Source organism: Oncorhynchus gorbuscha, linkage group LG11 (assembly GCF_021184085.1).
Source record: "Oncorhynchus gorbuscha isolate QuinsamMale2020 ecotype Even-year linkage group LG11, OgorEven_v1.0, whole genome shotgun sequence".
NCBI classification, from domain to species: Eukaryota; Metazoa; Chordata; class Actinopteri; order Salmoniformes; family Salmonidae; genus Oncorhynchus; species Oncorhynchus gorbuscha.
Genome location: NC_060183.1, coordinates 50,485,460 through 50,502,477, shown reverse-complemented (window position 1 = coordinate 50,502,477; position 17,018 = coordinate 50,485,460).

Below are 17,018 nucleotides of genomic sequence, written 5' to 3'. Positions count from 1 at the left end.
TTGATAGCTTGGGTTTAAACAAAATTGTTTATGAGTTACAAAATAGCACTAAAATGACTTTGCTTCGGTAGTTCATTTACTTGTTTATGAACCTCCTGTGAAGCCCATTGGGAACACCAGGTTTGAAGTAGCTGACCTAAAACATAAACACATTTAATTTTGGGGTTGATGGTCTTGGAACAGGTCCTGTGCTAGAGGCTGTATGTTATTCCGACACAGCATTGCCAACTAATGAGAACCCTATGGCCATCTCTGATTAAACATGACTGCTCGTCCCCTTAGGTGAGCAGGATGTTTAATTAAGTAGAGATTAGATCAGAGGCCGAAACTGTACAAAAGGATGAATACGTCTACATTATGCTTTGACCAGGCCATTGTGGAAATAAACACACCCTGCTCTTCCAGTCATAAACACAGAAAAGTGGGCACACAAGAGGGCAGAGGAAGCCTTTAGGTCCATATAGACACAGTTAGAGGTGAAAATAAGGAAATGAAAAAGGTAGTGAGAGAAATCAAATTTTCTGAGGCTGTATGCCAAAAGAATATTGCTAAGTAGCTGCCAATGGTGATGAATTGGCAGTCTGGTTTAAAGGAAGACTCTAGAGCAGGTGTAGGCAACACTGTTCCTGGAGTGCTGCAGGTACTGCAGAATTTTGTTCAAAATAGACACCACACCTGACTAACTGAGTTAATTGATCAATTCAGTGATTGCTTACTGTCAGAGTCGTGTGTATAGGTGGCAGAGAAGTCAGGTGCAGGAGAGTCAAACGGAGTGTAAATGGAGTCTTTTAATAAATACCCACTTAACATACTCCAAACACTAATAAGTACATACATAAACATGGGTACGAGGACCCGTCGCGCACCTATATAACCATAAAACAACACTGACAAAAAAAACAATCTCTGACAAAGACATGAGGGGACACAGAGGGTTAAATAAGCAACAGGTAATGAATGGGATTGAAACCAGGTGTGTGGGAAGACAAGACAAAACCAATGGAAAATGAAAAATGGATCAATGATAGCTAGAAGACCGGTGACGTCGACCGCCGAGCACCGATCGAACAAGGAGAGGCAACGACTTCTGCAGAAGTCGTGACACTTACATTCAACACACCTGGTCTTCCAGGTTGGTGAAGAGGTTCATTTGTATCTCTGATCTGCTCTTGCCTCTGTTTAAATGCAAAAACACATTTCAAAGAGAAACCTAAGCCAATCGGTCCTATCCACATTATTTTAATTGTCATCAACAATTTGCATCAAATCAAATTGTATTTGTCACATACACATGGTTAGCAGATGTTAATGCGAGAGTAGCGAAATGCTTGTGTTTCTAGTTCCGACAATGCAGTAAAAACCAACGAGTAATCTAACCTAACAATTCCACAACAATTACCTTATACACAAAAGTGTAAAGCGATGAAGAATATCTACATAAAAATATATTAATGAGTGATGGTACAGAACGGCATAGGCAAGATTGAGTACAGTATATACATATGAGTTGAGTAATGTAGGGTATGTAAACATAAAAGTGCCATTGTTTAAAGTGGCTAGTGATACATGTATTACATAAAGGTGGCAAGATGCAGTAGATTGTATAGGGTACAGTATATACATATGAGATGAGTAATGTAGGGTATGTAAAAATTATATTAAGTGGCATTGTTTAAAGTGGCTAGTGATACGTTTTTACATCAATTTTTCCATTATTAAAGTGTCTGGAGTTGAGTCAGTACGTTGGCAGCAGCCACTCAATGCTAGTGGGGGCTGTATAACAGTCTGATAGCCTTAAGATAGAAGCTGTTTTTCACTCTCTCGGTCCCTGCTTTGATGCACCTGCACTGACCTCGCCACCTGGATGATAGCGGGGTGAACAGGCCGTGGCTCGGGTGGTTGTTGTTTTTGATGATCTTTATGGCCTTCCTGTGACATCAGGTGGTGTAGGTGTCCTGGAGGGCAGGTAGTTTGCCCCCAGTGATGCGCTGTGCAGACCTCACTACCCTCTGGAGAGCCTTACGGTTGTAGGCCGAGCAATTGCCGTACCAGGCGGTGATACACCCCGACAGTGCACTCTCGATTATGTATCTGTAAAAGCTTGAGTGCTTTTGGGGACAAGCCAAATTTCTTCAGCCTCCTGAGGTTGAAGAGGCGCTGCTGCGCCTTCTTCACCACGCTGTCTGTGTGGGTGGACCAATTCAGTTTGTCCGTGATGTGTACGCCGAGGAACTTACTACCCTCTCTACTACTGTCCCATCGATGTGGGTAGGGGGGTGCTCCCTCTGCTGTTTCCTGAAGTCCTGTTTTGTTGATGTTGAGTGTGAGGTCATTTTCCTGAAACCACACTCCGAGGGCCCTCACCTCCTCCCTGTAGGCAGTCTCGTCGTTGTTGGTAATCAAGCCTACCACTGTAGTGTCGTCTGCAAACTTGATGATTGAGTTGGAGGCGTGCATGGCCACGCAGTCGTGGGTGAACAGGGAGTACAGGAGAGGGCTCAGAACGCACCCTTGTGGGGCCCCAGTGTTAACCTCTTCAGTCGACCCTCTACTTTTTCGAACATTCTGTTAAAAATCGCGCAACATTTCAGTGCCCTGCTACTCAGGCCAGGAATATAGTATATGCATATGATTAGTATGTGTGGATAGAAAACACTCAGACGTTTATAAAACTGGTTAAATCACGGCTGTGACTATAACAGAACGTGTGTTTCATCGAAAAGTGCGAGAAAATCTGATCACTGAAAATGGAAATAAATATCCATGCGCCACTTCCAGGAATTGTTCAAAGTGAACCGAATTACATGGGGCCCGAGGTTTCAGTGCCTACAGCTTCCACACGATGTCTAGAGTCTTGTCATTTGATTCAGCTTTGATTCTTGGTCAAACCGAATCAAGGGAACCGATTCCCTCCGGTCTCCGACCGGATGTTTTGGTCGAGCTCTCTCCAGACATCTTTTCGAGACGGACAGCTATAGAATTTACATCGCCTCCTGATGAATTTTATCGCTTATTAACGTGTCCTAATACCTAAAGTTGCATTACAAAAGTATTTCGAAGTGTTTTGTGAAAGTTTATCGTCGACTTTTTTAATTTAAAAAAATGACGTTACGTTATGAAACGCTATTTTTTTCCCGTTTATCACACAGTCTTCATAGATCGATATCTAGGCTATATATGGACCGATTTAATCGGAAAAAAGACCCAATAGTGATTATGGGACATCTAGGAGTGCCAACAAAGAAGATGGTCAAAGGTAATGAATGTTTTATATTTTATTTGTGCGGTTTGTGTAGCGACGACTATGCTAATTATTTTGTTTACGTCCCCTGCGGGTCTTTCGGGGTGTTACATGCTATCAGATAATAGCTTCTCATGCTTTCGCCGAAAAGCATTTTAAAAATATGACTTGTTGCCTGGATTCACAACGAGTGTAGCTTTAATTCAATACCCTGCATGTGTATTTTAATGAACGTTTGAGTTTTAACTAATACTATTAGCATTTAGCGTAGCGCATTTGCATTTCCAGAGCGCTAGATGGGACGCCTGCGTGCCAGGTAGGAGCAAGAGGTTAAGGATCAGCGGGGTGGAGATGTTGTTACCTACCCTCACCACCTGGGGGCGGTCTGTCAGGAAGTCCAGTACCCAGTTGCACAGGGTGGGGTCGAGACCCAGGGTCTCGAGCTTGATGACGAGTTTGGAGGATACTATGGTGTTAAATGTTGAGCTGTAGTTGATGAACAGCATTCTCACATAGGTATTCCTCTTGTCCAGGAGGATTAGGGCAGTGTGCAGTGTGCTTTCGATTGCGTTGTCTGTGGACTTGGGGCGGTAAGGAAATTGGAGTGGTTCTAGGGTGTCAGGTAGGGTGGAGGTGATATGGTCCTTGACTAGTCTCTCAAAGCACTTCATGATGACAGAAGTGAATGCTACGGGGCAGTAGTCGTTTAGGTCAGTTACCTCAGCTTTCTTGGGAACAGGAACAATAGTGGCCCTCCTGAAGCATGTGGGAACAGCAGACTGGGATAAGGATTGATTGAATATGTCCGTAAACACACCAGCCAGCTGGTTTGCGCATGCTCTAAGGACGCGGCTGGGGATGCCGTCTGGTCCTGCAGCCTTGCGTGGGTTAACATGTTTAAATGTTTTACTCAATTCGGCTGCATTGAAGGAGAGTCCACAGGTTTTGGTTGCGGGCCGTGTCAGTGTATTGTCCTGAAAACAAGCAAAGAAGTTGTTTAGTCTGTCTGGGAGCAAGACATCCCTGTCCGTGACGGGACTGGTTTTCTTTTTGTAATTCGTGATTGACTGTAGACCCTGCCACATACCTTGTGTCTGTGCCGTTGAATTGCGACTCTGCTTTGTCTCTATACTGACGCTTAGCTTGTTTGATTGCCTTGCAGAGGGAATAGCTACACCGTTTGTATTTGGTCATGTTTCCGGTCACCTTGCCCTGGTTAAAAGCAGCTGTTCCTGCTTTCAGTTTCGTGTTAATGCTGCCATCAATCCACGGTTTGGGAATGTTTTAATAGTTGCTGTGGGTACGACATCGCTGATGTACTTGCTAATAAACTCGCTCACTGAATCAGCGTATTCGCCAATATTGTTGTTTGACGAAGTGCGGAACATATCCCAATCCACATGATCGAAGCAATCTTGAAGCGTGGAATGAGATTGGTCGGACCAGCGTTGAACAGACCTGAGCGCGGGAGCTTCCTGTTTTAGTCTCTGTCTATAGACTGGGAGCACCAAAATGGAGTCGTGGTCATCTTTTCCAAAAAGAGAGTGGGGGAGGGCCTTATATGCGTCACGGAAGTTAGGGTAACAATGATCCAGGATTTTACCAGCCTTGGTAGCACAATATATGCTGATAGAATTCAGGGAGTCTTGTTTTCAGATTAGCCTTGTTAAAATCCCCAGCCTCAGGATATGTGGTTTCCAGTTTACATAGAGTCAAATACAGTTTGTTCAGGGCCGTCAATGTGTCTGCTTGGAGGGGAATATATGCGGCTGTGATTATAATCAAAGAGAATTCTCTTGGTAGATAATGCTGTCGACATTTGATTGTGAGGAATTCTAAGTCAGGTGAACAGAAGGACTTGAGTTCCTTATGTTGTTATCAAATCAAATCAAATGTATTTATAAAGCCCTTCTTACATCAGCTGATATCTCAAAGTACTGTACAGAAACCCAGCCTAAATCCCCAAACAGCAAGCAATGCAGGTGTAGAAGCATGGTGGCTCGGAAAAACTCCCAAGAACAGGCCAAAACCTAGGAAGAAACCTAGAGAGGAACCAGGCTATGAGGGGTGGCCAGTCCTCTTCTGGCTGTGCCGGGTGGAGATTATAAGAGAAAATGGCCAAGATTTTTAAATGTTCATAGATGACCAGCATGGTCAAATAATAATAATCACAGTAGTTGTCGAGGGTGCAACAAGTCAGCACCTCAGGAGTAAATGTCAATTGGCTTTTCATAGCCGATCATTAAGAATATCTACCGCTCCTGCCGTCTCTAGAGTGGTCCTGTGTAGCTCAGTTGGTAGAGCACGGCGCTTGTAACGCCAGGGTAGTGGGTTCGATCCCCGGTACCACCCATACGTAGAATGTATGCACACATGACTGTAAGTCGCTTTGGATAAAAGCGTCTGCTAAATGGCATATATTATTATTATTATTATATAGAGAGATGAAAACAGCAGGTCTGGGACAGGTAGCACGTCCGGTGAACAGGTCACGGTTCCGTAACCGCAGGCAGGTTCCATAGCCGCAGGCTCCAGTTGAAACTGGAGCAGCAGCACGGCCAGGTGGACTGGGGACAGCAAGGAGTCATCATGCCAGGTAGTCCTGAGGCATGGTCCTAGGGCTCAGGTCCTCCAAGAGAGAGAAAGAAAGAGAATTAGAGAGAGCATACTAAATTCACAGAGGACACCAGATAAGACAGGAGAAGTACTCCAGATATAACAAACTTACCTAGCCCCCAGACACAAACTACTGCAGCACAAATACTGGAGGCTAAGACAGGAGGGGTCAGGAGACACTGTGGCCCCATCCGATGACACCCCCGGACAGGGCCAAACAGGAAGGATATAAGCCTCCCACTTTGCCAAAGCACAGCCCCCACACCACCAGAGGGATATCTTCAACCACCAACTTACCATCCTGAGACAAGGCCGAGTATAGCCCACAAAGATCTCTGCCCCGGTACAACTCAAGGGGTGTGCACCAACCCAGACAGGAAGATCACGTCAGTGACTCAACCCACTCAAGTGACGCACCCCTCCTAGGGATGGCATGAAAGAGCACCAGTAAGCCAGTGACTCAGCCCCTGTAATAGGGTTAGAGGCAGAGAATCCCAGTGGAGAGAGGGGAACCGGCCAGGCAGGTTCGTTGCTCCAGAGCCTTTCCGTTCACCTTCACACTCCTGGGCTAGACTACGCTCAATCATATGACCCACCGAAGAGATGGGTCTTTAGTAAAGACTTAAAAGTTGAGAACGAGTCTGCGCCTCTCACATGGGTAGGTAGGCCATTCCATAAAAATGGATCTCTATATGAGAAAGCCCTGCCTCCAGCTGTTTGCTTAGAAATTATAGGGACAATTAGGAGGCCTGCGTCTTGTGACCGTAGCGTACGTGTAGGTATGTATGGCAGGACCAAATCGAAAAGATAGGTAGGAGCAAGCCCATGTAATGCTTTGTAGGTTAGCAGTAAAACCTTGAAATCAGCCCTTGCCTTAAAACTTGTTAGGGACTTGGTTCCTGTGGCGGGATCAAATCAACGGAAATTTTAGAGCGCCACCTATAGTTTTCGATAAAACTCAAACTTTCATTAAAACACACATGCAAGGTACTGAATTAAAGCTACACTCGTTGTGAATCTAGCCACCAAGTCAGATTTGTAAAATGCTTTTCGGCGAAAGCATGAGAAGCTATTATCTGATAGCATGCACCCCCCCAAAATACTGGAACGTTACCTAAAACAACAGATTTTGCGGTAGCCGGCGCTACCCAAAACGCAGAAATAATATATAAAACATTCATTACCTTTGACGAGCTTCTTTCTTGGCACTCCTATATATCCCATAATCATCACAATTGGGTCTTTTTCCCGATTAAATCCGTCATTGTATAGCCAAAATGTCGTTTTCCTTAGAATATTCCATTTTACAAGACACAACGTCACTTTTTAAAATTACAAAAGTTACCTATAAACTTTTACAAATCACTTCAAACTACTTTTCTAAACCAACTTTATGTATTAATGAACGTTAATAATCTATCAAATTGATCACGGGGCGATCTGTATTCGATAGCAGCAAGGCTTGAAATCATCCTCCATTGTTTTCAATTTCACAACATCCTGTGGTGAGACTAAAACAGGAAAGGCCTACACGTCATACAACCAAGGATTAAGTAGACTGGAAATGCCAGTACTGGCGACATCGTGTGGAAGCTGTAGAGGTTTACAGGACATCCTCATTTATTTTCTGTTGCCTTAAACAATTCATTGACTGGCGGATTAATATATTTTTTGTGTTTTTGGTGAACAGTTTTTCGAGGGATCTTTACTCCTAAACACGTTATATGTTATAGCCACAGACACGATTTAACCAGTTTTAGAGACTTCAGAGTGTTTTCTATACACACATACATTTGCATATACTATATTCCTGGCATGAGTAGCAGGACTTTGAAATGTTGCACGATTTTTAACAAAAAGCTGCGAAAATTCGCATGATCCCTAACAGGAAGCCAGTGTAGGGAGACTAGCACTGGAGTAATATGATCAATTTTTTGGTTCTAGTCAGGATTCTAGCAGCCGTATTTAGCACTAACTGAAGTGTATTTAGTGCTTTATCCGGGTAGCCGGAAAGTAGAGCATTGCAGTAGTCTAACCTAGAAGTAACAAAAGCATGGATTCAAATTTCTGCATAATTTTTGGACAGAAAGTTTCAGAATTTTGCAATGTTACGTAGATGGAAAAAAACTGTCCTTGAAACAGTCTTGTGTTGTTCATCAAAAGAGAGAACAGGGTCCAGAGTAACGCCGAGGTCCTTCACAGTTTTATTTGAGACGACTGTACAACCATCAAGATTAATTGTCAGATTCAACAGAAGATCTTTTTGTTTCTTGGGACCTAGAACAATCAACTCTGTTTTGTCCGAGTTTAAAAGTAGAAAGTTTGCAGCCATCCACTTCCTTAATAAAGTCTGAAACACAGGCGAGGGCAATGTTGGGGCTTCACCATGTTTCATCGAAATGTACAGCTTTGTGTCATCCGCATGGCTGTGAAAGTTAACATTATGTTTTTGAATGACATCCCCAAGAGGTAAAATATATAGTGAAAACAATAGTGAAATTTACAGCTGATTAGTCAGATGACAAACTGATATCTTTCCGACAGAAAAGATCTAAACCAGGCCAGAACTTGTCTGTGTAGACCAATTTGTGTTTCCAATCTCTCCAAAAGAATGTGGTGATCGATGGTATCAAAAGCAGCACTAAGATCTAGGAGCACGAGGACAGATGCAGATCCTCGGTCTGACACCATTAAAAGGTCATTTACCACCTTCACAAGTGCAGGCTCAGTGCTATGATGGGGTCTAAAACCAGACTGAAGCATTTCGTATACATTGTTTGTCTTCAGGAAGGCAGTGAGTTTTTGCGCAACAGCCTTTTCTGAAGTGTTTGAGAGGAATGGAAGGTCAAGGTTTGCCTTTTTCAAGAGAGGCTTTAATACTGACACTTTTAGTGAGTTTGGTACACATCCGGTGGATAGAGAGCCGTTTATTATGTTCAACATAGGAGGGCCAAGCACAGGAAGCAGCTCTTTCAGTAGTTTAGTTGGAATAGGGTCCAGTATGCAGCTTGAAGGTTTAGAGGCCATGATTATTTTCATCATTGTGTCAAGAGATATAGTACTAAAACACTTGAGTGTCTCTCTTGATCCTAGGTCCTGGCAGAGTTGTGCAGACTCAGGACAACTGAGCTTTGAAGGAATACGCAGATATAAAGAGGAGTCCGTAATGTGCTTTTTACTGATCACAATCTTTTCCTCAAAGAAGTCCATGAATTTATTACTGCTGAAGTGAAAGCCATCCTCACTTGGGGAATGCTGCTTTTTAGTTAGCTTTGCGACAGTATCAAAAATACATTTCGGAAAGCTTTTAGGAGTGCAACTGCATCTAGGGTATTGCGCAAGGTTAAATTGAGTTCCTCTGTTTAGTGGTGAACTGATTTTTGTCCTCTGATGTCCTTGGGTAAGCAGAGGGAGTCTGGAAGGGCATCAAGGAATCTTTGTGTTGTCTGAGAATTTATAGCACGACTTTTGATGCTGGTGGTCCGATAGTCCAGGATTATGAGGAAAAACATTAAGATCCACAACATTTATTCCATGGGACAAAACTAGGTCCAGAGACATGTTGGACAAAACCAACTGAGTTGATGATGGCTCCGAAAGCTTTCTGGAGTGGGTCTGTGTACTAGTCCATGTGAATATTAAATTCACCAAAAATTAAAATATTATCTGCTACGACTACAAGGTCTGATAGAAATTCAGGGAACTCAGTGAGGAATGCTGTATATGGCCCAGGAGGCCTGTAAACAGTAGCTATAAAAAGTGATTGATTAGGCTGCATAGATTTCATGACTAGAAGCTCAAAAAACGAAAACTTTTTTTTTTGTAAATTGAAAATTGCTATCGGAAATGTTAGCAACACCTCCGCTTTTGCGGGATCACTAGTGTAACCAGGAGGTGAGGCCTCATTTAACACAGTAAATTCATCAGGCTTAAACCATGTTTCAGTCAGGCCATTCACATCAAGATTATGATCAGTGATTAGTTCATTGACTATAACTGCCGTTGAAGTGAGGGATCTAACATTAAGTAGCCCTATTTTGAGATGTGAGGTATCACGATCTCTTTCAATAATGACAGGAATGGAGGAGGTCTTTATCCTCGTGAGATTGCTAAGGCGAACACCGCCATGTTTAGTTTTGACCAACCTAGGTCGAGGCACAGACACTGTCTCAATGGGGATAGCTGAGCTGACTATACTGACTGTGCTAGTGGCAGACTCCACTAAGCTGGCAGGCTGGCTAACAGCCTGCTGCCTGGCCTGCACCCTATTTCATTGTGGAGCTAGAGGAGTTAGAGCCCTGTCTATGTTGGTAGATAAGAAGAGAGCACCCCTCCAGCTAGGATGGAGTCTGTCACTCTTTAGCAGGCCAGGCATGGTCCTGTTTGTGGGTGAGTCCCAGAAAGAGGGCCAATTATCTACAAATTCTATATTTTGGGAGGGGCAGAAAACAGTTTTCAACCAGCGTTTGAGTTATGAGACTCTGCTGTAGAGCTCATCACTCCCGCTAACTGGGAGGGGCCAGAGACAATTACTCGATGCCGACACATCTTTCTGAAGCTATGGTTACCTCTGACTGTTTCATCCTAACATCGTTGGTGCTGACGTGGATAACAATATCTCTTTACCCTCTACACTTGCTAGTTTTAGCTTTAGCCAGCACCATCTTCAGATTAGCCTTGACGTCGGTTGCCCTTCCCCCTGGTAAACAGTGTATGATCACTGGATGATTCGTTTTAAGTCTAATAATGTGGGTAATGGAGTTGCCAGTGACTAGGGTTTTCAAGTTGCCAGAGCTAATGGTGGGAGGCTTCGGCATCTCAGACCCTGTAACGGGAGGAGTACAGACAAGGGAAGGCTCGGCCTCAGACTCAGACTTGCTGCTTAATGGGGAAAACCGGTTGAAAGTTTCTGTAGGCTGAATGAGCGACACCGGTTGAGCTTTCCTACAGCATTTCCCTCCAGAAGCCATGAGAAAGTTGTCCGACTGCGGTGACCATGCGAGGGGATTTAAACTAACGTTACTATCTGTACTTACTGGTGGCACAGACGCTGTTTCATCCTTTCCTACGCTGAAACTACACTTGCCTAACGATTGCGTCTGAAGCTGTACTTGTAGCACAGCTATCCTTGCCGTAAGGCGATCGTTCTCCTGTATATTATGAGTACAGCAACTGCAATTAGAAGTCATCATGTTAATGTTACTACTTAGCTTCGGCTGTTGGAGGTCCTGACGAACCATGTCCAGATAAGCGTCCGGAGTGAAAAAGTTGAATGAAAAAAAAGTTGAGTGAGGGAAAAACAAAAAATATAAACGGTAATTAATAAAAAGTAAAAACCGTAAAGTTGTCAGGTAGCAAAGTAAGGTTCGCAACAAAAACGCACAGCAACACGTAAACAAATCTGCAAGTTCTGACCAGAAATGTTATGATCACACCATGTCTCGTTAATCATAAGGCATACCACCCCGCCCCTCTTCTTACCAGAAAGATGCTTGTTTCTGTCGGCACGATGCGTGAAGAAACTAGCTGGCTGTACCGACTCCGATAGCGTGTCTTGAGTGAGCCATGTTTCCGTGAAGCAAAGAACGTTAGTCTCTTATGTCTCTCTGGAAGGCAACTCTTGCTCGGATTTCATCAACCTTGTTGTCAAGAGACTGGACATTGGTGAGTAGTATGCTCGGGAGCGGTGCGCGATGTGCCCGTCTCCGGAGCCTGACCAGAAGACCGCTTCGTCTACCCATTTACAGCGACGTTGTTTTGGTTCACCGACTGGGATCATATCCATTGCCCTGGGTGGTGGGCAAAACACAGGATCCGCTTCGGGAAAGTCGTATTCCTGGTTGTAATGATGGTGAGTTGACGTTGCTCTTATATCCAGGTGTTCCTCCCGACTGTATGTAATAAAACCTAAGATTACCTGGGGTACCCATGTAAGAAATAACACATAAAAAAAATACTGAATAGTTTCCTAGGAACGCGAAGCGAGGCGGCCATATCTGTCGGCGCCGGAAGTTTAATAACCAGGTTTCCATCCAACCTTTTTAAGCACATGATCTTGTCACCAGAATAAGACCCCCAATATTTATTGGAAGGCAGCATCAAGCTCATCACCATGCACTTTCAACACCATGTGAAGTTCATCGTAACTTATCTAATCTGTAGCCTAATAAACTACATGTCAAATGAACAAATTGTCTGTCGGCATTTATAAAATTGTACCGGCGTTTCATGTTTACATCAGCCATTACTGTCATTGTCATTACTTTTTCATGCTTCAGGTAATTCATCCACATGAAATGGTTGGATGGAAACATGGTTAGTCATAACCCCAAATGGAACCATGCAAAAATGTCAAGATCAACACGTGCACAGCATTAATACATGCTTCTATCTGTGTCTACCACAACACGTTGTCTTTTTCTGTGACCAATTAACTCCCATAGACCATCTGCAGGCTCAACAAACTTTAGAGCGTTTTACTCTGTCAAAAGGCGCCTGGAAAAATTCTTAACACCCTTTAAGTTGCAATGCTTTAGGGTTTTTAATGCTCCGAGAATGCAATAACCCAATTTAAACTCGTAATGAAAAATGTCCAATCCTTAGGTCTCGTGTTATTGCCTTCAGGATAGTAGTCTATAATTAAACATGTTAAAGATACCACCTTTCATGGGTAACAACTTCAATTTGCCTGGTTTTGTATCATCAGGTCTGATGCGCTGAGACAGAATGAAGGCATCATCCGTCTATCTCAGTCAGAGAATCATTCTGTAATCATTATTACACACGTGGGAAAGAGAAAAGTAGGTTGTTATTGACATCACTCTCCCATCATATCAGTGCTCAAATCCCATGGGTTGGAATCTAATTGATTGATTTAGGGGTTCCGGATTTAAATAGATGTTTTGAATCCCTGCAGGTATAAGAAAGAGAGTCTTGTGTATCTCGTTTTAAGGAGTAATTACCCAGAGGCATCTCCTTTTCAATAAGACCTGTCACCCTGACAGAATGGGCCCTTTCTCCCTGGACCCGTCCATCCGTGCTCTTCCCCTTCAGCAGCTGGAAATGAACAGTCCTTGACTTTAATTGAAAAGAGGAATAATCACAAATAGGAAGATTGATATCTCTGCCTTAAATGAAGGAAAGGAAATGAATTAAACTTTACCTCCTTGATTCCTGGTTCACTATGGGTGGGAAAGCAATTATGCCGGGTTCATTCTAATCAATCCCTTTACTGAAAGGTGAGAATTCAAGGGGAAGTTGTTCTTACTTATAACTTATGGGGTGGATAGGCAGGTCATTTTTCAAACAATAAGTGAAAGGTTACAAATACCCAAATATAATCCTGTTCAGATGATAGAAATAATTCATGTAATTATAAATAATGTCTCAGTGTATTTGAATAAAAAAATAACATTTTAGATGATGCCACGAAAAAGACGAGACAAGGTGTTCAGTCACAGTTCTCTGAAATAGATTCAGCCATTTTCATTAGAAGTTTCATTTTCAAGCAAGAGCCACTGCTCCATGACTGCAGACCTTGGAGCCAGTTGCCAATTCATTGTAATTCCCCCTTGTTCTAAATTAACCAAGGGTCAAAGCCCAGCTCCAATCACTGCAGAGCAGTCCCAGTGGACATCACTTGTGTAATTAATCCATTTTAGCCAATAGTTTTCATATGGCTAGCTTCATTTGATTTCTAGCTAAATGGCTGTAGAGCTTGAATTTGTTATTAACGGTGACGGTTCTAAGAATACACACAAGGGATCAGATGTTTTAATGTGTGTCATTGTATTACTTGTAGAATTCTAAGCTAAAAACAACATAATTCCATCTAATGCTATGCCTAACTTTTGAATGGCACAGTGTGGTTCCTGTACCACAGTTCCATATTGCCATGTATTGAATTATCCAAAATGCTATCAAGGTCATGGAAGAGAGCTTGCTGTGTAAAGGTCTCGGCACTATTGACATTTGGCCAAGTGAGATTAAGTTAGACACCCAGGGTCATCAGAGGGGAGCTGTGGTGGGAGGTAGGGCTCGTAGGTGGAGGGATGAAGAGTCAATGGTGAAGGTTACTGTTAACGTGAAATTATTCTCTCAGCCTCCTCCCCATTGGTATTCCAAGGGGCCCTGTCCTAAATTTGACACATACCATGAGGTCTTAGGAAGTGGTATAGTCTGACATTGAACAGATTCGTATTTATCTGAAGCACAGAGGGTAAGCATTTCACTACACCAGCAATAACATCTGCTAAATATGTGTATGTGACCAATACAATCATTTTCATTCGGCATGGAGTATAACAGTTGTACAAGTGTGAGAATGATATGGTTCATTGTATTCATTACTTCCTTTTTAATAGATAATAGTGCAACCAATGTGGGTACGTTGTGTGTATGGAAACCTGATTAAAAATGTGCTTGCAGAATTGATAGTATCTAAACTGTTATTGCATTTGCAGCATTTTTTATTCTAATTGACAACCGTGTGAGGTTGAGCACACTGTATAATTACAAGCAGTTGGTTAATGATTCACAGTGCCTTCAAGGAGATCCTTCACTAAATTAGGCATTTATACAAAGATCCCATTCTAGGTGACAACAAATTTAACATGTCATCATATGAGTTTTCTAAGGAAACATTGCATTTGGTTTATTCATTGAGACAGTTAAGGGTACACCAGAAGCAGTTTGCACAGTGTGTGCAGAACTAAAATGACATAACACTGCAGACTGATTATGGTTTGATATGGGTTGCCTTTTGTTTGCCCTGTCCACATTTCTTCAACATGTGAAGACGAAACACACAAAGACGAAAAAAAATGTATTTAAATTTCCCCAGTTACTCTTCCCAAAGACGGAATGGAGTTTTTATGATTCTCAAAAACGAGTGGACTCAAACCAAATCAAAGTTTATTTGTCACGTGCACTGAATACAACAGATCTTATAGTGAAATGCTTACTAAAAGGCTCTAACCAATAGGGCAAAAAAAAGTTATTAAGTGAACAATAGGTAAGTAAAGAAAAAAACAGTAAAACGACAGGCCATATACAGTAGCGAGGCTATAAAAGTAGCGAGGCTACATACAGACACCAGTTAGTCAGGCTGATGTTAAAGTGACTATGTACAGTTATATAGGATAAACAGATCAGCGCAGCAGCTTAAAAAAAGAGGGGGTGGGGGGCGGAGTTGGGGGGACACACAATTTTAAATAGTCCCGGTAGCCATTTGATTACCTGTTCAGGAGTCTTATGGCTTGGGGGTAAAAACTGTTTAGAAGCCTTTGTCCTAGACTTGGCTCTCCCAGTACCGCTTACCATGCGGTAGTAGAGAGAACAGTCTATAACTGGGGTGGCTGGGGTATTTGACAATTTTTAGGGCCTTCCTCTGACACCGCCTGGTGTAGAGGTCCTGGATGGCAGGCAGCTTAGCCCCAAGGATATACTGGGCCGTACGCACTACCCTCTGTAGTGCCTTGCGGTCAGAGGCCGAGCGATTGCCGTACCAGGCAGTGATCTCAGGACCCATGCAAAATATTTGTTGTTTCCTGAGGGGGAATAGGCTTTGTCATGCCCTCTTCACGACTATATCCCTAAGAAGTGAGTGGTGTGAAAGCCTGTGGGCGAGGTCAAGTTTAGATAATTTTTTCTGAAAGCGCCCTTTGCGCCCATTAAAACTCAATATTCAGTATCACTATTTCTAGATTCCAATTGGTCTATTTATCACTGAATCATTGGACTGGACTTCAGACATCCCCCAAAAACGTTTAAACTTTTTCACAATTGCTGACATTTAATCCTAGTAACAATCCCCTGTCTTAGGTCAGTTCGGATCACCACATTATTTCAAGAATGTGAAATATCAGAATAATAGTAGAGAGAATTATTTATCTCAACTTTAATTTCTTTCCTCACATTCGCGGTGGGTTAGAAGTTTACATACACTCAATTAGTATTTGGTAGCATTGCCTTTAAATTGTTTAACTTGGGTCAAATGTTTTGGGTAGCTTTCCACAAGCTTCCCACAATAAGTTGGGTACATTTTGGCCCATTCCTCCTGACAGAGCTAGTGTAATGGAGTCAGGTTTGTAGGCCTCCTTGCACTGCACACGCTTTTTCAGTTCTGCCCACAAATTTTCTAGAGGATTGAAGTCAGGGCTTTCTGATGGCCACTCAAATACCTTGACTTTGTTGTCCTTAAGCCATTTTGCCACAACTTTGGAAGAATGCTTGGGGTCATTGTCCATTTGGAAGACCCATTTGTGACCAAGCTTTAACTTCCTTACTGATGTTTTGAGATGTTGCTTCAAAATATCCACATCATGTTCCTACCTCATGATACCATCTATTTTGTGAAGTGTACCAGTCCCTCCTGCAGCAAAGCACCCCCACAACATGATGCAGCCACCCCCGTGCTTCACAGTTGGGATGGTGTTCTTCAGCTTGCAAGCCTCCTATTTTTGTTTCATCAGACCAGAGGACATTTCTCCAAAAAGTACAATCTTTGTCCCCATGTGCAATTGCAAACCGTAGTCTGGCTTTTTTAATTGGGGGTTTTGGAGCAGTGGCTTCTTCCTTGCTGAGTGGCCTTTCAGGTTAAGTCGATGTAGGACTCGTTTTACTGTGGATATAGATACTTTTGTACCTGTTTCCTCCAGCATCTTCACAAGGTCCTTTGCTGTTGTTCTGGGATTGTGTTGCACTTTTTGCACCAAAGTATGTTAATCTCTAGGAGACCGAATGCGTCTCCTCCTGAGCGGTATGCCGGCTGCATGGTCCCATGGTGTTTATACTTGCATACTACTGTTTGTACAGTTGAACGTGGTACCTTCAGGCTTTTGCAAATTGCTCCCGAGGATGAACCAGACTTGTGGAGGTCTACAATTTTTGACTAATTTCTTTTGATTTTCCCATGATGTCAAGTAAAGAGGCGCTGAGTTTGAATGTTGGCCTTGAAATACATCCACAGGTACACCTCCAATTGACTCAAATTATGTCAATTAGCCTATCAGAAGCTTCTAAAGCCATGACATCTTTTTCTGGAATTTTCCAAGCTGTTTAAAGGCACAGTCAACTTAGTGTATGTAAACTTCTGAACCACTGGAATTGTGACACTGAATTATTAGTGAAATAATCTGTAAACAATTGTTGGAAAAATGTC